This window comes from Mastomys coucha, unplaced genomic scaffold (assembly GCF_008632895.1).
Source record: "Mastomys coucha isolate ucsf_1 unplaced genomic scaffold, UCSF_Mcou_1 pScaffold5, whole genome shotgun sequence".
NCBI lineage: Eukaryota > Metazoa > Chordata > Mammalia > Rodentia > Muridae > Mastomys > Mastomys coucha.
The window spans coordinates 65,530,731-65,555,810 of record NW_022196911.1 but is presented as its reverse complement, the minus strand read 5'-3'; the positions used below and the strand labels follow the sequence as shown (position 1 = coordinate 65,555,810).

The window sequence follows — 25,080 nt, the reverse complement described above, 5'->3', positions numbered from 1 at the left end:
AATTACAGGCACATGCCTGTAATCCCAGGGCTTGGAATGCTGAGACAGGAGAATTGTAAGGAACACATGACAACAGGATGCCTCAAAAGCCAGAATAAATAACCAAGACGTTAACACACATGAAAGGTCCCATCCCTGAAGCAGAGGTCTGGGCTGGAGGGGAGTGAGGCTCTCTTAATTCCTTCCCCTCATGTGATGCTGTGACCCCACTGGTCTCTTCTGCAGCCACAGCAGCAGCAGTGAATTTCTTTAAGTGTTCCAATATGGTTTAAACTTGTTCTATCAACTTTAAAACTAAAATAAAAAATATAGAACTACACTGTCTTAGTGAGGGTTTTACTGCTGTGAACAGGTACCATGACCAAGGCAACTCTTATAAGGACAACATTTAATTGGGGCTGGCTTACAGATTCAGAGGTTCAGTTCATTATCATCAAGGTGGATGGCAGCATCCAGGCAGGCATGGTGCAGGAGGAGATGAGAGTTCTACATCTTCATCTGAAGGCTGCTAGCAGAATACTGACTTCCAAACAGCCAGGATGAGAGTGAGTCTTAAAGCCCATGCCCACAGTAACACACCTACTCCAAAAAGGCCACACTTTTTTTTTATTTATTTATATTTCAAATGTTATCTCCTTTCCTGGATCCCCTCCAAAAACCCTCTATCCCCTTCCCATTCCCCCTGCTCACCAACCTCCCACTCCCCTAGGGTCATACCTTCTAATAGTGCCACTCCCTGGGCCGAGCATATACAAACCATCACATAGGCTTTCCCAGCAATGACAGGCCAGACCACAGTTAGCTTGTCGCTGCCACAAACAGGCAGCACTTGGCAAAAGACACTCATCAAAACACTTGATTGTGATTCTCCACTATCTTCAAACCTGTACACCTGGATTCCATTGCAATCTCGTCTCTCTTTTAAAGTTTTATTAAGATATAATGTGTACACAGAAGACTATCCGTATCTTTTGTATACAGTTCAATAAATGTTCACAAGCTTAATATAATTGTATAATTAACATCAAAGACCCTAAAGCTTTTCATGTCGTTTTGGCTATTAGAACAATGAAAATTTCAGGCGTAAAAGTTCTCATGAAACCAGGCATGATGGCACACGCCTGTAATCCCAGTCATAGGGAAAGGAAACAGGGGACTCAGTAGGTCAGGACTGGAGCGACGAGCCGACTTGGTGGCTCAGGGCACTGGCTTCTTTTGCAGAGGACCCAGGTTTGATTCCCAGCAGGCACACGATGGCTCACACCCATCTGTAACTCCAGTTCTAGGGCGTCTGATTCCTCTTCAGATCTGTGTGGGCAGCAAGCACACACATGTTATGTTATGTGGTGCACATATACACGTGCAGGCATAAAATTTAAAAATCTCAAAAAAAAAAAAAAAGCAGATCTTCAAGGTCATCCTTGGTTAAATGAGACCCTGTTTCAAAACAAACAAACAAATTCTCACTCTGTTGCTTAATCCATTCTCAGATTTTCAGTTTTCATTCAGTTCAAAACTTACTCCTCAATCCCCAGCACAGGCCTGGCTGACAGAACCCAGGAAAAGGGAATCCAGAGAAGTGATCTGTGTCTCTAACGCTTTTTCCTTCATCTCCTCCCTCCCTTACTTCCTCTCTCATCTATCTCCTGTCTTTGTCTCCTCCAGAGTTGGCACAGAAGGATGGCCAGGGAGGGGACAAAGATCAGCTGTCACCCTGAGTACCTCCCTGTTCCCATAGGATGTAACTCAAGCTTCATGAACCTTCCATCAGACTTCTGTGCTGGCTGGTGTCAGCGGCTCCTCCGGCATCCGGCATCCCAAGAGCGTTGGTGTCTCTTTCCAGAAGGCACCACCCCTGGGCTGTTCCCAGCCTCCTTAACTTGACCATTCTGAGCTACTGACTCCCCAAAGGAACAGTCAACACTCTCTAACTAATCCCTATTTTCTGTTAAATACTCTATTAAAGGGATCCAGCCATGCTTGTTAAGGTAGAGTGAGGTGGAGTTTCTTTAGGACCACTGTGTGGTAAGTATAGGGGCCACTGCAGTTCAGTCTTAAAGTGGCAGAGGGGCTGGGCTCCATTCAAATACAGGACAGGAAACAGGGCTCTATAGCCAAGGAATACCACTGGAGTCCATGACTCAAAAATTACCAAGAGGAAACATTAGTGCTATGGAGGGTTCTAGCTACATTGTCCTGGAGACACCAGGGTGAGCAGATGTCACCTGAGTGATGGTGGGGGGTTGCGTGGGTGAGCTTTCTGGCAGAGTCTGTGGGTGGGCCTCTGATTGTGGGAGGCTCCACAAGTCTGTGGTGGGCTTCTGAACCATGTGCTGGTTGTTGTACACTCCTCCCCTTCTCCCTGTTCTGGACATATTATGTTCAGCCATACCCCTCCACAACCACATGTCTGGCCCCCACGGATAGGCTCCAGTGCATCTCCACGTGTGACCCACAGCTGCTCCCACAGACGTCATATGAACCTCCACAGCAGCAACAGACCTCTTTCTCTACATTCTTCCCTGTTTTGGATTGATTGATTGATTGATTGATTGATTGATTGATTTTGAGATGGAGCCTTACTTTGTAGTCCAGGCTGGCCTTGAACTCATGATCATTCTGTTTCCTAAGCATCAGGATTACATACACAGCCTACCATGCCTAGTCTACAAATCTTAACACCTCCCTCAACCTTGTAGAGTTAAAAGAAAATGAGAACATTTAAACTTCCGAGGGCCATCCTGAGGGCCGTGAACTGGAGGCTCTGCACGCCAGTCATCCTTGACTTTGTGCACATGATTCTAGGAGCTCCTTGCTAAGGGAGCATAGTGAAGAGGCAGCCAGAGTAGAAACAGTGTGGTTCAGAGACATCCCACCCGAGCTGGGCTCGCTGTGGCCAGTCAGTGAAGCCTCGAGGAGACAGTGGGTTCTTAACATGTGAGGAGACCCTGTGCTGCCTCCCTTGACCTGAGAACTTAGGATAAGCATAGCTAAGGCATCTGAGGACCACTAGGAGCAGGGGAAGTGGACAGAGTACAGGATGCAGGCTTGCAGGACCATGAAGAGTCAAGGGAATCTGATACCACAAAAGGGAGAAGTTTCAAAGCAGCAGGTGAACAACAGGAAACACTCAACAGAGACAGCCAGCAGCCAGGCATGGCTCAAGTACCTCCAAGCCCAGCCACTTGGGAAACTGGGACAGCCAAATGGGAAGTTTGAGACCAGGCCGGTCTGGGTAACACACATGCACCCCCCCCCACACACACACACACAGGGTGGGGGAGTAGACAGACAGACAGACAGAAGCAGAGACACACTGAGGGAGACACAGAAAGCCAGCTCCCCATTGAAACCTTCATGACTCTTCTACTCTGAGTTCCTAGGCCTCAATTATAATTCCTTTTTATATTTGTCTGTGTGTCTCTGTGTGTTTATACCAGCACATGCGTGAGACATACATTTAGCCAGAGGACAACTTGGGGGATCTAGTCCTCCATTCCCACCATGCGGATTATGAAGATCTGAACTCAGATCATCAGGCTTGGCAAGCAGTGAGCCATCCCACTCAGTGAGATGAACTCACTGGCCTTAGAATTTTTATGTATTTCATTTTTCTTGTTACCACAGAACTGCTTCGTCAAGCAGGCGCTAGGGTCACCACACAAACTAACATAGGGCTCCCTATATGTTATTTTAATCTCTATAAAGGTATTCACCTGTAACCCTCCCCCAAACCATAAGATAGGGGTACTATTATTTTTAATTTACAAGTGAAGAAACTGAGGCCTAAGATGACACATCTAGAGAAAGTGTTAAAAGTCTTAGTTCTCAGCTCATCTGTACCGCCCCCACATCTGTACTGCCCCCGTGTACCAGTACCGGGTATTGGCTGTACTCTCTGACTAACTCTATTTTAAGATTACCCAACTATGTTTGTGCATGTAACATATTTTAAGATGTATTAAATTGAGGACATGCCAGTAGAAATCAAGATGTTTAAAATATAGCTGAATTTAAAGGTAGGGGGACTAAAAGGAGAGAAGGATTTTTTTTTTTTTAAAACAGAGGGAGAGAAATAGAAAAAGGAGGGGAAGCTGGTCTTAAAAATCTCTCTGTTACACACACACACACACACACACACACACACACACACACACACAAGCACACACAGGCACATTGCTTTCCCACAATAGACAAAATCCCAGGTAGCTATTCTGTGATGATGAACAAGAGAATCTCATTTTTTAAAGACAAAGGCAAAGGATTTAAAGACCCCAAACAATTATACCTGACTTCCAGACTGGTGGAGAGCTGGCAAATTAGTGTTTGACTATACAGCAATACAACATCTTAACTCTATAAGTAGTAAGGCTTATTATCACCACTGTAATTTTGACATACTAGACTCTTAGATTAATGGAACAGAGTCCAAGATGAGGCCACACAAGTACAGCCATTGAGTTTCAAAAGGTAGCGGAATGATCAGACCAGGACTGTGCCAAGGATACCTTTAACCCTTACCTCACCACACAAAGTCAGTCAGAGCAGCTTACAACCCTCAGTACATGGGCAGAGTCTATAACACTTTCAGACACAAATGTAAGAAAAAACATTTGTGATTTCAGCTATAGCCATGTTTTCTTAGAACACAAAAATATGAATTTAAAAAAAAAAACCAGTAAAACACTTAATAAAAATTATGAAGTGTACTCTACACAAGCCACTCTCAAGACAATGAAGACACAAGTCATAGACTGGGGTAAAATATTTGTACAACTTGCACCTAACTTTAAAAATTGTATTCAAAATATATAAAGAACTTTCAGGGCTGGAGAGATGGGAGATGGCTCAGTGATTAAGAGTACTGACTGCTCTTCCAGAGGTCCTGAGTTCAATTCCAGCAACCACATGGTGGCTCACAACCATCTGTAATAGTATCTGATACCCTCTTCTGGTGTGTCTGAAGACAGCAACAGTGTACTCACATACATAAAATAAATAACATATATATATGTATATATATGTATATATATGGAGAGAGAGAGAGAAAGAGAGAGAGAGAACTTAGAAAAAGACTAAAAGAAAAAAGACCAACAACCCAATTAAAAAAAAAACTAAGCCAGACATTTTAATAATAGACCCTTGATTGACAAAGGTAAATTAGCCTATGAATGGATGTTTAACATTATCAGCTGCCAGGGAATTGCAAACAAAAAGTAAAATGACTAAAATACAGAAGACTGTTGAGAACAAAACCAAACGTTGCCGAGGCTGTGGTACATCTGGAAGCCAGCCGGTGGGAAAGTGAAATGAACATCTATTGAAAACAACTTGACAGTTTCTCATAAAGTTCAACAGGATTGCCACATGACTCAGTGATTCCGCTCGTAGGTGTTTACCCAACAGAAATGGAAACATATGCCCACACGGAGATCTGACGACGTGTATTCATAACAGCATTAAACTGTGTTCAAAGCAGTAGCATTTCATAAAGCCAAAATGTGGCAACGGTCCAAATGCTCCTAACAGGTAAATGGATTGACAGAATGCAGTACTTCTATATGGTGCAATTGTGCCCATGTATGTAAGGAATGAAGGTACAGGCCTGTAACCCCAGCTACTTAGGAAACTGAGGCAGGAGGATCATGGTCATGTTCAAGGCCTGTCTGAGATACAGAGCAAGTTCAAAGTTATCTTGGGCATGTGAGTGAAGATCTGACACCCTTTTCTGACCTCTAAGGGCAGTAAGCACATGGAACACATACATATATGCAGGGGAAACACACACATAATATAAAAAAATGAAGTAAATACATCTAAAACATTTTAAGAGTCAGTCATGGTCATACTTTTTGTTTTGTTTTGTTTTTGTTTTGTTTTTTTTTTTCAAGACAGAGTCTCTCTGTATAGCCTTGGCTGTCTTGGAGCTCACTCTGTAGACCGGGCTGGCCTCGAACTCAGAAATCCACCTGCCTCTGCCTCCCAAGTGCTGGGATTAAAGATGTGCGCCACCATGCCCAGCAAGGACATACTTTTAATCCTAGCATTTAGGAGGCAGACACAAGCAGATCTGTGTGAGTTCAAGGCCAGCCTAGTCTACATAGCAAATTCCAGTCAAGGCAGGGCTACATAGTATGAATTGCTCTCAAAATAGATAGATAGATAGATAGATAGATAGATAGATAGATAGATAGATAGATAGTAGATAGATAGATTATATAAATAAAGCAATTGAAGATGAACATGAATGAGCTGTAAGTGAAATTGAAGCATTCATTTCTAAGTCTGCCACTAAGTATAAATTGAAAGTAGAGACATTATAGCAGAGAGGAAACACGATAACTATAGAAGCTAGGGGTGGAAGCAGGGAGATCAGGAGTTCAAGTCACCATTGGCTACATAGTGAGTTCTAGGCCACCCTTGTTATATAGACTCTCATAAAAAAGAAGAAACAGGTTTTCCTTTAAAATTTTTTTTCTTTTTTTTTTTTCCTTTAAAATTTTAAGTGGAGATACTGTGATAGTTTGTATATGCCTGGCCCAGAGAGTGGCAGTATTAGGAGGTGTGGCCCTGTTGGAGTAGGTGTGGCCCTGTTGGAGTAGGTGTGTCACTGTGGGCGTGGGCTTTTTAAGACCCTCGTCCTAGCTGCCTGGAAGTCAGCCTTCTAGCAGCCTTCAGATGAAGATGTAGAACTCTCAGCTCCTCCTGCACCATGCCTGCCTGGATGCAGCCATGTTCCCGCCTTGATGATAGCAGACTGAACCTCTGAACCTGTAAGCCAGCCCCCAACTAAATGCTGTAAGAGTTGCCTTGGTCACAGTGTCTGCTCACAGCAGTGAAACCCTCACTAAGATAAATGGAGACCTGAAAGTCTCAGGAATGGCATGGCTTGAGATCTCTGGATAGTCAAGCAGTTTGCTTCTTTGCTGTTTGGTTGGTTGTAGTTGTTTAAATTTTAATGGCTTATTGGGTATACCACAGATTATCAGGATCCACTTCCCCTTTGAGCTGTATACAGAGCAGGTAATCATCAAATGTTTGTTCATATTCTTCAGGGATTTTAAGTTTTTTTTATCATGTGTGTGTTTCATGCCACTATGCATGGGCCCATAGATGACAGAAGAAGGGTCAGATCCCATGGAGCTGGAGTTATCAGCAATTGTGAGCCACCAGAGCTGATGCTAGGAGCCCAACTTGGATCTTCTGGAAGAGCAACGAACACTCTTAGTCAGAGGGTTATCTCTCCAGTCCTTTGTCTGGGCCCTACACATCTGGTACTGGATGCTAGGGATGCTTCTATGGACACCAGTGACCAGTAGGCACAAGCAACACTTCTAAGAAACTCTCTTAGATCAACAGATCAGGAAATGGATGGTCTGATGGGCATGTCTAAAAGCTTTTGTCTTGTTAGACTATCCCTTTCCTGGTCTGCAGTTCTGAGAAAGTGGCATGAATGTTATGGGAGCAAATAATTACTTTTCATTTAGATTTAAGGTCTACTCCACAAAATAGAACCGTGCTTGTAGCTGTAAACCTGGCCCAGAAACCATGGCTGGAGAGAGAATCTACTACTGTTATTTTTGCTAAATGGGCATACTATTAAATAGCTTCTCAACACTTATTTCTACATCTATAAATTGATGCAGCTCTCAACCCTCATCAGACATGCTTCATTTTGCAGAAAATATCAATTAATAACAAAGGCCCTCATATGATTGGAGTGCAGAAGTTCAATTACTGTAGAATCCTCAGCCCAAAATGATACATCTATTTCCTGGCCCTCCCTGCATTCACCAGGGAACTTTGCAGAAGGGGTTCGAGGAAGACTGCAAGAGCCAGAGGTTACAGAGACTGCTGAGAAAGTGCCTTCTGGATATGTCAGAACTGCTCCACCCATGAACTTAGGGTGTCTGTTTGCCTTCTCAGGGCATATTCAAGATCATTCCGGTCAACATTCATCAGAGAGCAGGAAAAGGCTTCACAAACCCACCCCCTGGCTGAGGAGCTCTTATTCCCACCCAATGAGAGTAAAGACCATTACCTAAATTCTTTGCTCAAATTATACAAGCTTTATTTTCTGTCTGACAGGGCTATCCCCCTAAAGCAGGGTTTGAGAACGTAGTACTGAACACAGGAGAGGGTGAGGGATGACATTAGCCCCAAAGCTATGAGGTTAGGGGGGTTTCAGGGTGTTTGGTTACATAAAGAACTTGGCAGAACATCTTAACTTATCAGGATGGGGATAAGTGTATAGGGGTGAAACATGTCAAATACCAGAAAATGAATCAAGACAAGGTCAACTCCAAGTTTAACTTACTGTGACCTTGTAACAAGATGGCTTTTAATGTTAAAGCGGAGTCAGGCCAGTCCATGAGAGCTTTGGCAATCGAAGTCTTCTGGGGTAGGGAGAGTCAGCTTTTGATCAGAGAAGTGGCCCATAAGGACACTGATGCTCCCACAAATGGTCTTACATCCATGCACATAAAGACGACATAAGAGAACGTGAAGTTGTTAAAGGAGGAGTTGGGGATTGTTGGGGGGCTGTTGGAGGAAGAAGGGAGTGATATGGTCAAAATACATTGCCCTTGTGTGGAATTCTCAAAGAATAAAGATTTAAAAAACAAAAACCCTTTTAGGTAATAATCACCCTGTGCCAGCAAATACCAGTAAGTGACCACAGCCCTGTCACCCCATCAGCTAGAACTTAGTGGGGATTCAGACTCCTATCATCTACAACAAATCATATGTAACGTTTTCCTTGCACATCAGAGAACACCCAAAGACAGATGCTATGGACAGAGAGATGGCTCACAGGCTAAGAGCACTGGCTGCTCTTCCAGAGGACCTGAGTTTGATTCCCAGCTCCTACATGATGACTAACAACCATCTGTAACTCCAGTTCCAGGGGATCTTATGACCTCTTTGGCCTGTATAGGCACTGCACACATATGTTACACAGACATACATGCAGGTGAAACACCATATACATAACATAAAGTATTTAAACATCAAATGCTTGCAGAATATGGTGGTTCAATAAGCATTTGTACTCAGAGCCAGGAATGGACATTCCATTAACCCTTGATGGTGGCACTATGGCTGCACATAGTGGGGCTCACTGAAAATGTGCCAGAAAAGCAAATGTCTGTCAAATGCCTACATCATCCTACCTGGTCAGCCAATTCCTCTTGCTCCTGTTCCTGCTCCTGCTCCTGCTCCTGGTCTTCCTCCTCTTCCTGCTCCTCCTCCTCTTCCTCTACCACAGAGGACTAGATAGAAGTTTATTCTCTGATATAGAAGGGACTCTGGTTTGTGGACGTTAGCAGACATTTCCTGTTGAACATAAAGAACCCAAGGAAAGCCATGCACTAACTGCTGAATCCTCAGCCATCTTCTTCCCATTGATGATGGTTAAGCTTCTGGGACCCAAACAGGCATCTAGAAAGTAGATCTCTGGAGAAATCAAGTGAAAAGAAGATCTACTGATCCTGGCCACAAGTGATCTCATGCCAAACGATGGCATCCCTACCCAGAAGCCCCACCTTACACAGTTAGCTAGCTCAGCATTTCATTCCTAAACGCAAAGAGAAAGCTAAGAACCACCATACAGTAAAGAGAGCCGGAAAAGGACTCAGAGGAAGCAGGAGTCAACTTTAACCATAACTATTGTATTAAGAACTACTAGGGAAGACCTAGCATATTCCTGACAGGATAGTGGGGTTTAAAACATGAAACAGAGGGGATTTCATAATGAAATCAATAAAACCAACAGATAGTTGAGCAAAGGCAAGTGACCATTAGAAGAAACAAAGAGGGTACAGGAACTATGCCACGTGTCTAAGTGGCCATATCTTAAGGTTCCTGTCCCATGCTTCGCTGACCAGCAGCAATGACAACCGAACACCGAGGCTCCTTCTCATGCGGTTTACTCAGGATTTCCTTTTTGTTACAGCTCTTTTAGGTTTCTTAGTGTTACAGCTCTTTCATCTTGTCTTGGTGTTGTGGAATGGCCCTGGCTGCTCAGTGAATGCTGCTTTTATACCCGAGCCCGAGCTCTCGTGGTCCTCCTGGATTGGTTCCCCAGCAATCGCCTCATTAGCATGTACCCGCTTGGGAGTCGCCTCATTAGCATGCACCCAGCTTGGGAGGGGTTGACGCATGTGCAGTGGAACTGTTTCCAAGCGGCTTGCCTACATCTCCCCCTTTTTTATTTTATTTGAAGGCTGCTTACAATAGATCAGGGGGCGATGCACTCTGCCATGGTCCCTGTCTTAAGTCATTCCACTTCGAGCTCACAGCCTTACCTGTTATAGGATTAGCCCCCCCACACACCTGAGGGCTCCATGTCTTAGGTTGGTCTGTGCTCGGGAAAGGTTGCCCGTCTTTGGGTGCCATGGAGCTGGTGCGTTTCGCCAACTCTGAATGTTTGAGGCAGATTATTGTTTGAGTGAAGCCAGCCAAACACTGGGAGATGTGTCATTCTCGATAGCCACCAAGGCTTGGTAAACCACTGCTTTATGTTTAGCATGCTCCCTTTTCATTCGGCAAAGTAGCCAGAAACAGAGGACACAGCCCAGGAGGACCAGGGCTCCCCAGGCAAACATGCCTGTCCATTCTTTAAAATGATCCATCACTGTCTGTATCCAGGAAATCAAACAATCGGCCAGGCTCAGGTCCACCCAAGTGGAGTTAATGTGGACAACTGTCTCTCGCAGCTCTCTCATCTTGTCTTCAAAGTTTGCCGACCAATCCTGTAAGAGGAGCTTTGACAATTGCTTGGACAGATTAGCAGCCTTTGTAAAATTTTGATACTGCACCAAGGTAACACACAAGCCTTGCATCTTCCACTCACACCCCAACTGTGCCAATTGCCAAAGAGTATCAATCTGTTCTTGCATTAAATCTATGCGTTGATTAACTATCATAAGGCCCCCTTTGAGATGGGAATTCACAGAGGCTTGAGTATCCAATGCCTGTGCTACATTGGCTGAAATGTTGTTCACGGTGTTGGCAGTCTGTATAGAACTGGACAAGGCAATAGCTGAGGCAGTAGCCCCCACAGCAGCAACAGTGATGGCAGTAACAATAGCTGCAGTGATGCCAAAATCTCTTTTAGGCCTGAACAGTATCATGGTATTAGGGGTCTCCACGGGAACTGGTACATAGCGAGGCATTCTAGTCACCACAGCCACAGGGAAAACCATGGCACTCCAGCACAGGGCATAAAAGCATGTGTTCGAGGTGCACACTAACTTCTCCTCACCCATAGACGCACTCCCATTGCTTACTATCCACAAAAAAGGAGGCCAGAGGCACACTGGCAAGACTGAAAATGTCTTATTGTGGTAAGAGTGGAAACTAGATAATGAACCCCAAGTACCAGAATTACCACTGTTAGAAAAATCCATACTGGCAATAGACCCGAGGGAAAATTTACCCTTTTGATAAATTCCTCCTCCAAGCATAATCATGGGTCCCAAATCCATACAGCTATCATTTGTTCCACACAGAAGTCATAAATCAAAAGGGTTGGTGATAACTTGCTGAGGATCCCTAGTAGATATATTAAGCATTCCTGTACAGGACTTGTTCACTATGTTACTAATCATGGGGCTAAAGGAAAAATAATCTTGTCGAACCCAAACTGCTCTGTGCCCCTGACATCCAGTCCAGGGAAAAGGTCCTTCCTCACCTGCGGATCCTTTACAAAAGGGTGCCCAGCGTGGCTGTCTGGGAGGATCCCGGTCAGAGACTTGGGTGGGCCACCACCCCACAAGACGAGAACCGTTACCTGAAAAGAAACTAGTACCCCCATCCCCAAACTTCAGTCGTGGTAGAAAATCTGCTGACTGTTGAGACAATTTGATGCATTTTGTGTCATCTGACCTGTTAAAGCTCATTAGGAAGCACAGGTTACCTTCTAAGCCGACATTTCGATTACCCTCTATAGTGCTCATCTGATCATCAAAGGGAAGGTAGGGTAAGCCTAAGCTCCTATTGCTACTGAATAAGCGTGGAAATGTACGGCCTTGGCCAATTCCCCCTTTTTGTTTTTGTAAAAGTTCTTTAAGAGTGAGATGCACATGCTCCATGATGCCCTGCCCTTGAGGATTATATGGCAGTCCATGGGAAACATGAACTTCCATCTGTTTACAAAATGACATAAAGGTTTGAGCTGTATAGGCAGGTCCATTATCTAATTTTAGCTGCTGGGGTTTGCCCAGGCAGCCCATGCCTCTAGGCAATGCGAGATGACATTGCATGCCTTTTCTTCACTCAAAGGTGTGGCGTGTATGATACCTGAACAGGTATCTACAGACACATGAACATATTTTAAGGTTCCAAACTCAGAAATGTGGGTGACATCCATTTGCCAGATCTTAAGTGGCATCAACCTTCTAGGGTTCACTCCCACACCGGGAGGATGATGATGAATCACACACTGAGGACAATCCAAGACCATTTGTCTGGCATCTGCTCTGGACAGATGGAATTTTTGTTGCAAAGTTCTTGTGTTTACATGGAATGATTGATGAAACTGTCTGGCTTGGTCTAAAGATGAGCTCAGAAAAATACATTCCATTCTAGTCCATTGATCAACCTTATCATTACCCTCACTCAATGATCCAGACAATCCTGTATGCACTCTAATATGTTGAATATAAAAACACCTTTTCCTTTGCCAAATTAAATCTTGTAACTCTTGTAATAAGGCGCATACAGTACTACTAATCTTAATAGGGCCTGCTATCTCTAAAATTTTCACTGCATTAACCACATATGCTGAATCTGAAATCAAATTGAATGCAAATTGACATCTTTTAAACACTTCTATTACAATTTTCAATTCCACAATTTGGGGAGAGCCTGGTTGAAACTGACATAACACAGGCTCCTGCTTTTCTACCATATAGGCCCCACAGCCTGTCTTTGAACCATCAGTGAAAACATTTGGTGTCCCCTTAAGGGAATATGTAGAGGTAATTTTTGGAAAAATTACAGGATGTTCCTTAAAAAAATGACAACAAAGGATGTTTTGGATAGTTATTATCAATCACTCCATCAAAACCACATTGTAAAATAGCCCAATCATCTATAGTGCTGCACAAAACCTTAATCTGATGACTAGAGTAGGGCACTATAATCATGGCAAGAGCAACTCCAAAAAACTGCAAACATTGCTGTATACCATTTAAGGCTAGAGCAGCAACTGCAGTGGGGTAATGCTCTATGGATTTAGCTGGGGAAACTTTTGGATATATCCATAATAACTGTCCTTCTTGCCATAGCAATCCTGTAGGCTGACCATAAGTAGCAAATATGCACAATGCAATGGGCTGTCCTTCCTGCCATCTCTGTAGAAAGGCACTCTGCAGCCTTTCCTTCACTTTACATAAGGCTTTTCTTGCTTCCTCTGTTAACTGCCTAGGAGAATCAAGTGCCGAATCACCTATTAGAGTCTTATATAGGGGTCATAATTCGCAATTTGGTAACTTCAAATAGCCTCTTACCCAATTGATATCTGCTAATAACTTTTGAAAATCATTTAGAGTCTTTATCTTTCCTTATCTCAATCTTTTGAGCTACTATTTTTTCAGGTCCAATTTTCGCTCCTAAATAATTAACCACATTCTACTTTTGAACCTTTTCAGGGGAAATAAACAACCTTTTCTTTTTTAATAACTTAACTAATTCTTCATAGGCCTGATCTAATATTTGTTCACTCTTAGCTGAAAGCAAAATGTCATCCATGTAGTGAAGGCATCTCAAGTCTGGAAAATTCTTTCTCAAAGGGGCAATGGCTTCACCCACATAGAGCTGACACATAGTGGGGCTATTAGCCATGCCTTGTGGTAAAACTACCCATTCGAATCTCTGATCAGGTTCTTCATGATTACATGATGGAATAGTAAATGCAAATCTCACACTATCTTTTGTACACAGAGGAATGGAGAAAAAGCAATCTTTTATGTCTATAACTATTATGGGCCATGAGGCTGGCAAAGATGATAAAAGCGGTAAGCCACGTTGCACTGGGCCCATGATCTGCATTTGTTGATTAATGGCACGCAGATCATGCAACAATCTCCATTTTCCAGATTTCTTTTTAATGACAAAGATAGGGGTATTCCAGGGTGACACAGACGGTTTTACATGCCTTAAGGACATCTGTTCAGCCACCAACTCTCTCGCTGCAACCAATTTTTCAGAGGATAGTGGCCACTGAAGAACCCACACTGAATCCTCCATCTTCCAAGTTATGGGGATGCCCTCCTCAGTGGCCCCTAGGAAAAACCCAGGCCCTGTCTCTTTTGTCTTAGCTGTGCAGGTATTGGACTTTTCCTCCCTTGCAAATACTTTCCTATTCCAAAGCCTGGAGCATATCCCATATCTTGCATCATGTGTTGCGTCGAATCAGAATACTCATTGCTTAATTTGAATCCCATGTCTTTTAAAAGGTCTCTTCCCCAAAGGGAGATGGGGAACTCAAGTACATATGGTTGCATATGTCCTGAGTGACCCTCCTGGTCCTGCCACTTTAATTGCCTTGCACTCATGTCAGGAGTTTTTGCATAGCCTAGGCCTTGGAGTGTTTGAGAAGAGGCTTGTACAGGCCAACCTGAAGGCCAGTCTTTTTTTTGCTATAATACTCCTGTCCGCCCTAGTTATAGGGGCAGCTGATGCAATCTTTGGAAAGATCACAGGATGCACTCTAAAGGAGGACTGAGCATCTTGAAAAACTGGGCAGGCGAGCTGGAGCTCTGACTTCACCGCTCACCAAACCTCTGGGTAAAAGGAGAGTCCTGGACCTCCACTGTTGATTGGATTATAGGGGGGAGGCGCTGACAGCACGAAGCCTGGGGGGCCTTTGTCAGTCTCTGGCCCCCTTTTCTTCTGCTTCTTCCTAAGGGAGCTTTTCTCTATCCTCTCAATTAGATCTTGTAATTCCTCATCTGTATCAGACCAGTCTGTGCCTGAGTTCCCCTTTCCTGATTTCACTGACTGCTCCTCTTTCAGCTGTTTCAGAGCTGTCTGCCCTTCCTCAACTGTCTTACAACACTTCTGATCTTCTAGGCAGCTCTCTTTAAATTGGGATGACCCCTCTATCTCATACACCTTAGAACTAACAGATCCAGGTTCATCATTTTTCCCAAAAGAGGGATAGATGACCACTGAGAATCTCAGTTGCCTACCATCAATAAAGACTGTGGAAGAATTAGGATCAGGTTTAGATAAAAAGAGTCTGGGAGGCATCCACTCTAACCTAGAAAATGAGCTCATAGACTGAGAATTTGTGCCAAACAATCGAATTGAAACATTTCTTCCCTTAAAGATACAATGTTGGTTCTTTTCTCCCTGCATGCTTCATTCCTCCTGGTAAAAGGACATCTACTTAAGGAACATGGGTGAGGGGAACACAGCCTTGACCATTTCCTTCCGATCTCTGAGGGTGAGAGCCTGGTGGGCAAAGCCCTCAAGAATGGTCTCTACCCAGGGTGAATGAGAGCCATCCTTTGCCACTGCTTTCTTTAGTCCCCTAAGGTCTTGGGCTTCCCAGGGATACCAAGCTGCTGCCAGGGTTAACATTAACCAGAAACAGGTGGCTAGTATCTCCCAAGCTGAATTCACCCACCCCCGCATAGGCCTGGGTGCTGAAGGCAGCTCTTCCACGGCCTTACAACAGTGCTGATCTTCCCAACAGCTCCTAACGAGCTTCCACACAGGTCTTAACAGCTCTTGAAGAGTCAGAAAAATTGAATTTGACATTAACAGCTCTTGGAAAGCCAGAAAAATTGAATAACAATGCTTCTCCCTCCTGCTCCTCCTGCCTGCTTCTTCTACTTCTGCCTTCTGCCTCCTGCTCTAATCTTATGCCTTCTGCCTCTCTGGCACCAGATGCAGAAGCAACCAATGGCAACAAGCTTAGCCAAATAAAGGCTAGCTCCTCTCAGGGCTCGGCTCTCCGTGCTTTCACTTTTCCTTGTCAATGTGCTGCTCTAAAAGCAGATTTTCCAGTCCCTTAACCGGGAGCTTTCCTGACGGCTCAATTTTACTGAGCACTTACCGATCGATCGCCCTGTCCATCGAGAGTTCTGGAATCTCCTACGGGTCACTTTGACACGAAGCTCCCTGTCCTGGGCCACCACTTGTCCCGCGCTTTTGCTGACCAGCAGCAATGACGATAGAACACTGAGGCTCCTTCTCATGTGGTTTACTCAGGATTTCCTTTTTGTTACAGCTCTTTTAGGTTTCTTAGTGTTACAGCTCTTTCATCTTGTCTTGGTGTTGTGGAATGGCCCCGGCTGCTCAGTGAATGCTGCTTTTATACCCGAGCCCGAGCTCTCGTGGTCCTCCTGGATTGGTTCCCTGGCAATCGCCTCATTAGCATGTACCCGCTTAGGAGTCGCCTCATTAGCATGCACCCGCTCGGGAGTCACCTCATTAGCATGCACCCAGCTTGGGAGGGGTTGACGCATGTGCAGTGGAACTGTTTCCAAGCGACTGCCTACAGGTTCCCTTGTCAAAAGCCTAACTACACTTCCACTCACAAACCTCCCAAATTCTGAGGGAATTTTACTTTTCACCATAGTTCCCTTCTTATACAAAATAGCCAATAAACCAAGAGTTGAGTAAAAGCATTTTCAAATAGATTCCTATTTGATCTCAAATCATCTTCCTTAAGTGTTCTTCTCAAAGACATGACTGAATTAAGTATGAATGCCAAGCACCAGGTGCAACAGGCATCTGAAGACTGCAGATATAAATAGTACTTTACCTCTCAGTACATACTGTTCTACATATTCATTAGTAAGTCATCACACTTGTATAGGCCAATAAATTTTGTCATAAAAATTTAAGCATGTCATTTATCCATAGGCTTGGAAGATGGTTCAGAAGTTGAGAACATTTGCTGCTTTTGCAGAGCACCCAGGTTTAATATGTAGTATCTACATGGTGGCTCACAAACACACAGTTACCCTCTGTAACTGCAGTTCCAGGGGATTTGATATCTTCTTCTGGTTTCTGTAGATGTCAGGTATGTACACACACACACACACACACACACACACACCACCACCACCACCACCACCACCACCACCACCACCACCTATACATCTAAAATAAAATAAAGTTTTAAATAAATCATTTATACAGATAAGGGGCCTACAAAAATATACTCGTTTGAGACCCCACATACCCTAAGAACAGTCTTAGACAAAGTCTAAGATCACCTAAAAAAGTTAAAAATTGGTAAGGTTCCTATTACTTTATATGCTGATCTAAAATTTTTAATTTAAAGATGAGTAACTTAGAGGTAAGCTTGGGGTAGATTTATTATAGTGACAAGACAAAGAGCAACACTGAAGAATCACAGACAGAATGATGATGAGATTCGAGCTCATGACACTGTCTAGGCTGTTAAACCTTTGTGTTCTAAGATATTGACAGAATCCCTTCTGCCAAGGACCAGCCTGAGCTTCTGAGAGAAGGGATGTCTGGGATCAGCGAGACAAACAACTCGAAGTCAAATTGTGAGTTCAAGCTGATGGCCTATGTTCTGCTCGAGCCAGCTTTCCACATTGTTCTCTCTGTCTCTGTCTGTCTCTGTCTGTCTGTCTCTCTCTGTCTCTGTGTGTATGTGTGTGTGTTCTGCTTGAGACAGTTTCTTTTTTATTCTCAAAACTCTCTCTATAGCTCAACTCTTACAGATCAAAAGTCCAGTCTTTTATTTACATATCAATTCAGTTATTACCCCAGGTTCCCGTTTGATTAAACCAACAATTAGCATCCCATGTCCACCTCTTGGTTCTTAGAAAGAGAGAGCAAGTACAAGCACAAACAATGAGATAGATGGGGTTATCATTCCTACCACACCGAGGCCTGGACATAAACTCCCTCTGTTCCAGGCTGTCCTTGAACTCAGAAATCTGCCTGCCTTTGTAAGCATTAACATAAAAATTTAGCTGGGTTGGATCTTTCCTGTGATCACCACTCCTGAAAGCTCTTTAGCTCCTTCCTTAGCATCTTTCTGACAGGCTGGCTCACATTGTAGCTCCCTCTGTGCCTTTAGATCTGTGAAGCTCCTTATATAATTCATTCACATCCTTATATTTTGCATATTTGAGAAATTATATATTTTTGAACTGATGTTTTCAGCGTTCTTTCCCACAGCCTTAAGAGCTGTCCTGAAGGTCACAGTGTTCTACCATTTTGCTGAGACACATCCTCGCCTCCCAAATTTGTGTTGTCTCTGATTATCATGGATTCATTAACCCTGGCAGAGAGGACATTCTTCCAAAGGAGAAACACAAAGCTGTATGTATGTATGTACATATGTACATATGTATGTATATGTATGCATTACACACACATACACACATACACAAGCCTTATGCCCACAGCAACTGCTGACATTCATAGAGGCCGACTGGCTCTATTCCAGGGGCAGGAACCATGTCACACTGTCCCTGTCATGGCTGATCAGGACTTGGCACCCTTCTTTGAGCTTCAGTGTCTAAGTATAAAGCTAGGATAATAATTATTTATCAGAAATTTGTAGGAGTAAATTAGACACATTAAATTCCTTAGTTCAAACACATCATCAGTGTCCTTTGGAGAAGGCAGTATGTGGTTTTGTTTGCTTGTGTTTAAGACAGGGTCTTGAGCCCAGGCTGGCCTCAACTCCTGATCCTCCTTGACTCTGCCTCCTGAATCCTGGGATTACAGACATTCAGCACTATACACTGCCTTGTTTAGTGTAGAGACACTGGGAGAAAACAGTTAACATCAGAGAGCTTCATTCTGGAAAATCATTGAGTTAGCTGTTAATGAGCTAAGTAGATGGCCATACATAACTTACCTTGAAGATCACCTTGGTTTTGGAAACATGGGGAGCAGGGCAGATCTTAACAAAGAAATAAGACTTTAAAAGGTATTTTTTTAAAAACATAGTAAAATAATATTAGAGATTAGGTATAGTTCAGAGGTAGAGTACATGCTTAGCATTCATGAGGTTTTGGGATAGGTCCCCAGCACCCCTCCCAGAGAATATGAATTGCCTTCAATACGCCATTACTGAGGAGAAAGTCTGAAAATAAACAAAGCGTCCGTGGTGTGGGGGATGTGGGTGTTGTAGACCAAGTCAGCCAAAGGGACATTTCTGATGACAGGAATGGTTCAAACCATTTTAAGTATACAGAGGGTAGCTGGACATGGTGTCACTACCTTCCTGCCAATTTCACAGAAAAGAACCCACAAGCCACCAGATTTATTACAAGCGCCCATTCCTAAGTTCCTATGCACTGAGGCTCCTGGGTAGGCTCTCTTTTTTCCAGTCACAAGGGAGGAGGTGTCCCCTGCTACTTAGGGCCACATTTCTCTGCCCTTTCTTTATTATTGCCCCGCTCTTGGAGTCTGTGGGGCATTATTTTCTAATTGCTATGTGTGCTGCCTCATAAAAGTTGAATACTTTCATAGACTTTTACATACTGTGCTTCTTGGGGGGCCACAGCCTTTGGAATAGGTATGATGTTTGTGTCCCGTCCCCTTTGATGAGATGGCAGCACTAAGAAACCGTTCTTCCACACATTCTCAGAATTTTCTTTTCTTCTACACCAGAGGTTCTCAACCTGCCGGTCGAGACCTCTTTGGGGGGGTCAAATGACCCGTTCACAGGGGTCACCTAAGACCATTGAAAAATACAGGTATTAAAAAAAAAGAAGAAGAAAAAAGAAAAATACAGGTATTTACACTGTGGTTCATAACAAAAGCAAAATTACAGTTATGAAGTAGCAACGAAAATAATGCCTTGGTTCGAGCTCACCACAACATGAGGAACTGTATTAAAGGTTTGCAGCATTAGGAAGGTTGGGAACTGCTGGTCTGCAGGGTCTTCACTTCTCCAGCAACTCGGCTCTCCCACTCACTAGCCCTCCTGATTGCCCTTGCCAGCTCCAGCCCTCCCTTCTACTCATCATGTCCTTAATACTTGAAAGGCTGATTATGCTTCTGCCTCATCTCAGCTGAACTGTGCTCCTCCCTGCACGGGGAGCTCAGTTCTCTGCCTCACCCACACAGACTTCGTTCACCTGGGCTCCCAGGTGAAAGAATGTTAGCTATGTTAGCCAGGAGAATGCAAAATCAGGTGCTGGTTGAAACTTTGCCCCTGCTCTGTGGAGGCACAATGGAAAAGTAAAAGTTGTACATTTTATGGCACATGTGATGGTTATGTAGACATTGTGAAATCATTGCTGTAATTAAACAACATGTCAGGCTGGAGAGATGGCTCAGCGGTTAAGAGCACGGACTGCTCTTCCAGAGGTCCTGAGTTCAATTCCCAGCAACCACATGGTGGCTCACAACCATCTGTAATGGGCATCTGATGCCCTCTTCTGGTGTGTCTGAAGATAGCAACAGTGTACCCACATACATGAAATAAATACATCTTTTAAAAATAAACCAAACCAAAAATAAAAATAAAAAAAAAACAAACAATTAACATGGCTACATCTCATCTAGTTACCACCTTATTCTATGTATACCTATTATATATATTTATTATGATTATTTTATAATAGAAACTTCTTTTGGGGGTTGGCGTTCAAAACAGAGTTTCTTTGTGTAGCCCTGCTGGAATTTGCTCTGCTGACCAGGCTGGCCTCGAACTCACAGAGATCCACCTGCCTCTGTCTCCCAAGTACTGGGATTAAAGGCATGAGCCACCATCACCTGGCATTATAATGAATACTTATTTGATATGGGAACACTTGAATTCTCTTAGTAAATTTAGTATCTACATTATTATGAGCTGGGCTGTGTTCTTGATTCTCATAAGTGAGGTCTTGTATACTGTGACCAGTACTTCCCCTTTTCTTCCAACCCCTCTAAGTGATGATTAGTTTTTGTCAACACGCTATAAGTAGAGTCATCTGTGAAAAGGAACTTCAATAATGACTTCCAGCTGACTGCTCTGAGGGCATTTCTCTGAGGCTCTTTTCTTTTCTCTTCTTTCCTTTTCTTTCCTTTCTTCTGAAAGATGTTTTCTCTGTATAACCCTGGCTACCCTGGAATTCACTCCATAGACCAGCTGGCCTCGCAGAGCTTCACCTGCCTCTGGAGCATCTTCTGCATTGATGGTTCAATGTGGGAAGGCTCAGTTTCCTGCCTCTTCTCCTGTGTGAGCTTCTGCCCTGACTCCCCTCAATGGTGGATATGAGCCAAAAACAAAAACAAAAACCCCTTTCTTCTCCAAGCTGCGTTGGGTTAGAGTTTCATTCCAGAAACATCGAGTCAAACTGGGGCATGCCAGTGCCCCGGAGCCACCATTTCACTGTTAGACATTCAACTTCTCTTCAGGTCCCATATAAGGTGGAAAACAAGGAGATTATCTGGTGTCAATTTCTGGCCTATATACACACACACACACCAATTAAAAAAGATAAAAAGAATGAATCAGATGTCTAACTACAGAGCTCCAGAGATTTCTGAGATGAGTCAGGCCACATACACCCTTTCTCTTTGAGACAAGGTTGTATACCACCATGCCTGTCTCTGCTCTTAACTACTGGAGTTAAAGGTGTGAGCCAACCATGCTCTCTAGGAAAGCTTCTCCACTCTGACACTCCTGTCATACAGAGTTGGTGGTAGAGCAAAAGGAAAGGAGGGAGCCAGTGGTGTTCTTTTACATGTCCAGTGTTTAGTTCTCTCTGAAAGTCTGAGAAAGTCTCAGGAGAGGTCTGGCATTAGGGAAAGAATACCCATGACCTCAAAGGAGAACCCTCCCTGACCAGATCTCAACTTCAAGCCTCAGGATACAGGAGACTAAGGATGGACAGAGCCTTGGCACAGCCCGGAGCATCACAGTCCTGCTTGGAGACCTTGTCCAAAATTCTGAGAACCCAGAGTTTGGAAGCTCGAGCTTGTGTCATTGCTGTGGCCCATGCAGGCATCTTGGGAGCCTTAGGAAATGACTTATTAGATTTCACAGGACAAAGTTCCTTCTGTCACATCAGAAAACACCAGATAGCAATAACCACACTCAGAGAGGAAAGTCCTGGCCTTCCTGCAGTAGAGGCAGGTGTTGTAGCCAACTTTACTAATTAGAAAAGTAAATGTTGCATTATCTGCCTTGAAATCACGTCCTGTGATCACACACTTAACATTACATGGCTAATAATGTAATGATAATTTCTTATGAGTACATGCCTCAAGAAGCTTATATGAGTCTATATAGTCCTGTGCCATACACAAGCTCCAAGCAACACAGCAGAGATGGTAGAGACATCATCCAAAAAGAAAAGAAAAAAGACAAAGAAAGTGACTGCAAAGTGAGGCATTTGGCACAGGAGAAGGAAAGGGGATGGAATTGTTACGTTTAGAAAACATCTTAAGAAGCATTTTGGCTATGGAGTAAAGCAAGGGTCGCAGTGCTCGTCCATATCCCCGGGGTATAACCCAGTGAGAAAAGCTTTGATCCAGAAGTTAAAAGTTGCAGAGACAGGTCAGGGGAGAGTGGGAGTTGGCTTCTGGCACAGACAGCAGGCAAGAGAGGTTAGCTTTGAAGGTCCTCGACAAGGGAAGGTACTGCTCCTGCTTGTGCCCTATGTAGGTAGAGGACAGCATCAGAAGACAGATTTAAAATGTGATGTTGAATTCTCTGTATTAAAGAGCAAGAGAAGGAGCTGAGCATGGTGGTGCATGCCTTTAATCTCTGTGAGTTCTAAGCCAGCCTGGCCTACATAGTAAAAAATTCTCTCTCTCAGATAGATAGGTAGATAGATAGATAGACAGATAGATAGATAGATAGATAGATAGATAGATAGATAGATAGATAGATGGATAGATGGATAGATGGACAGATGGATGGATGGGCAGACATATATGGGGGGGGGGTCTGAAGGCATGTGTCAGAAAACTAGTAAGTTCTTATCTGTTTCCGTGTAATGAAGCTGGCCCAAGGCTTGTTTAGGTTTGTAGATTGACATAAGTTCCTCAGAGACAGAAATATGTTAGGCCTGAGTACTCAGCACTACAGAAAACAATTAAAAATTAAATGTATCTTCTCAATATACTACATGGGCTTAAAAACTGAAAAGCGAGTGGGGAGCAGGTCTTGGAAGTGAACATCCTGGTAGAAACTGAGGAAGCAGCGGGTGAGGGAAGAAATAGGAGAGGGATTCATGACATTTCATCATGAATAATAATATGTTAATACACAGGGGGCTATGTGTCAAACATTGTACTAAGTGTCTAAGTGTTTGAGCACATCATGCCATTACACTTATGTAGAAGCTCAGTTCTCTTTTTTAGTGTTCTCTCTCTCTCTCTGTCTCTGTCTCTCTCTCTCTCTCTCTCTGTCTCTCTCTCTCTCTCTCTTTCATGTTACCTCACAGCACACCAAAGTGGCAGAAAACTAGTCATAAAGCAGCAGAGAGGAAGGAATCATCTAGAGGATACAAACTCTTCAAGAAGGCAAAACATGAGAGCACTGGTTCCCAGAAATTGTCCTTTGATGTCCCCCTGAATGTATGTGGCATGTATGTACATATGCATAGGCATGCTAAATAAATAGGATACAGTGAAAAGAGAAAAACAAAAGAAAATGCATGTGGAGAGGGCCACGGCCTGCTGTCGTGGACCAGGGGGACATACAGAAATGGGTGACGCTGAAACATTGAAGGGAAGGGGGGGCTGTCACTTGACAGACACTCAATCCAGAACACAGAACTTCTAGGCAGGAATGAGCCCGGAAAATGTGCAATGGTAACCCACGAAGGACCTGACATGCCTCAGGGTTTGGAAGCCTGAAGGTGTGACCCAGACTTTCCCTTCCCAAAAGCAACAGCATACTATGTCCAGAGAACAGATCCCCTGGCCTAGCCACCAAACTATAACGTCTTAGTTCACAAAGAAATCTAGTCTGGGACATGTACATGTGTCAAAGCCTGAGTCCCTACCAAGCGTCGTTCTAACTGCTGTTCATGACTTTCCTTTTCTGAGACCCAAGGCCAGGAGTTAAATAAGTTGGGGAGAAAAATCCAATCTGGGATCCTCTAAAGAAAGGCTCACTTTCCTTACCTGGAAGAAATAAACTCATGAAACTCACCCATTCCTGCTGGGTGCTTAACTGATTCCATACTGCACCCTCATACTCGGGCTGGCACACTGCACCCACTGTCTGGCGGTTGGACAAAATCATTCACTGTCCTTGGCCTCCCTCAAGATGTGTGGTCCATGACATTTTGTGTATTTGAAATCTTAAAGTCAGAGCTGGAGTGGTGTCTCAGTGGTTAAGAGCACTGACTGCTCTTCCAAAGGTCCTGAGTTCAATTCTTAGCAACCACATGGTAGCTCACAACCATCTGTAATAGGATCCAGTGCCCTCTTCTGATGTGTCTAAGACAGTGACAGTGTGTTTACATACATAAAATAAATAAGTAAATCTTTTTTAAAAAAAGAAAGAAAGAAAAGGAAATCTTAAAGTCTTGATGTTCAGGTGAGTGGGGGGCGATGAGTTGGGGGAGAAGGGAGGGGTGGGGTTCTAAGTCTGGACGCTGTCTTTTCAGGCTCAAGGCAGCCCGGGAATCCCTGGGGCTTTATTGAAGGAGTGATTTCAAAAGTACAGAACAGGGACTTAGGGTGTTTTGGGACCACAGATGGTTTAGCAGCTGGGCATCGCCAGGCTCACCTGCTATGAGCATTCCTCTCAGTCCAGAAAAGACACTTTTCCCTCCTCCATTTGAAACATGGTTTCAACCCCTTTGCAAGTTTTCCTAGAAGCCCAGAGACTTTGGGAAGGGCTCTAAGCCTCTTAGCTCCGGCTGGAAAGCTCCTGCACTATGGATCATCTTTAAGTCTAGAGAGTCCCCTGCCATATCTAAGCTCTGAGCCTCCCCCTCCCATCCCTAACCCTCCAGCCAGGGTCCCTTTGGTTTCTCTCACACTGTAGCTGATCCAAAGGCACAGCCCTTTCCCAAAGCCTGTTCTTGGGTTGGGCTAGCAGGTTAAGGCTAGTCTGGGGCGGGGACTTGGGAGTGCCTAGGAGTTGTGAGGGCGGGGACACAGATCCATCTTTTTAAA

At 43.9% G+C, this 25,080-nt stretch overlaps 1 long non-coding RNA gene across 2 annotated transcripts; it reads right to left on the bottom strand.

The window, feature by feature from the left end:
• Window positions 1-908: 908 nt before the first annotated feature.
• LOC116077966 lies at window positions 909-16,384 on the bottom strand. 2 transcript variants are annotated; one of them, XR_004113388.1, is made up of 4 exons: window positions 16,067-16,384; window positions 9,171-9,333; window positions 8,318-8,541; window positions 909-1,308 (listed from the first exon to the last, which is right to left on the bottom strand). It is a non-coding gene; the product is annotated as an uncharacterized LOC116077966 (long non-coding RNA). The 2 variants fall into 2 exon arrangements; XR_004113389.1 differs by lacking the exon at window positions 8,318-8,541.
• Between the last annotated feature and the right edge of the window lie 8,696 nt (window positions 16,385-25,080).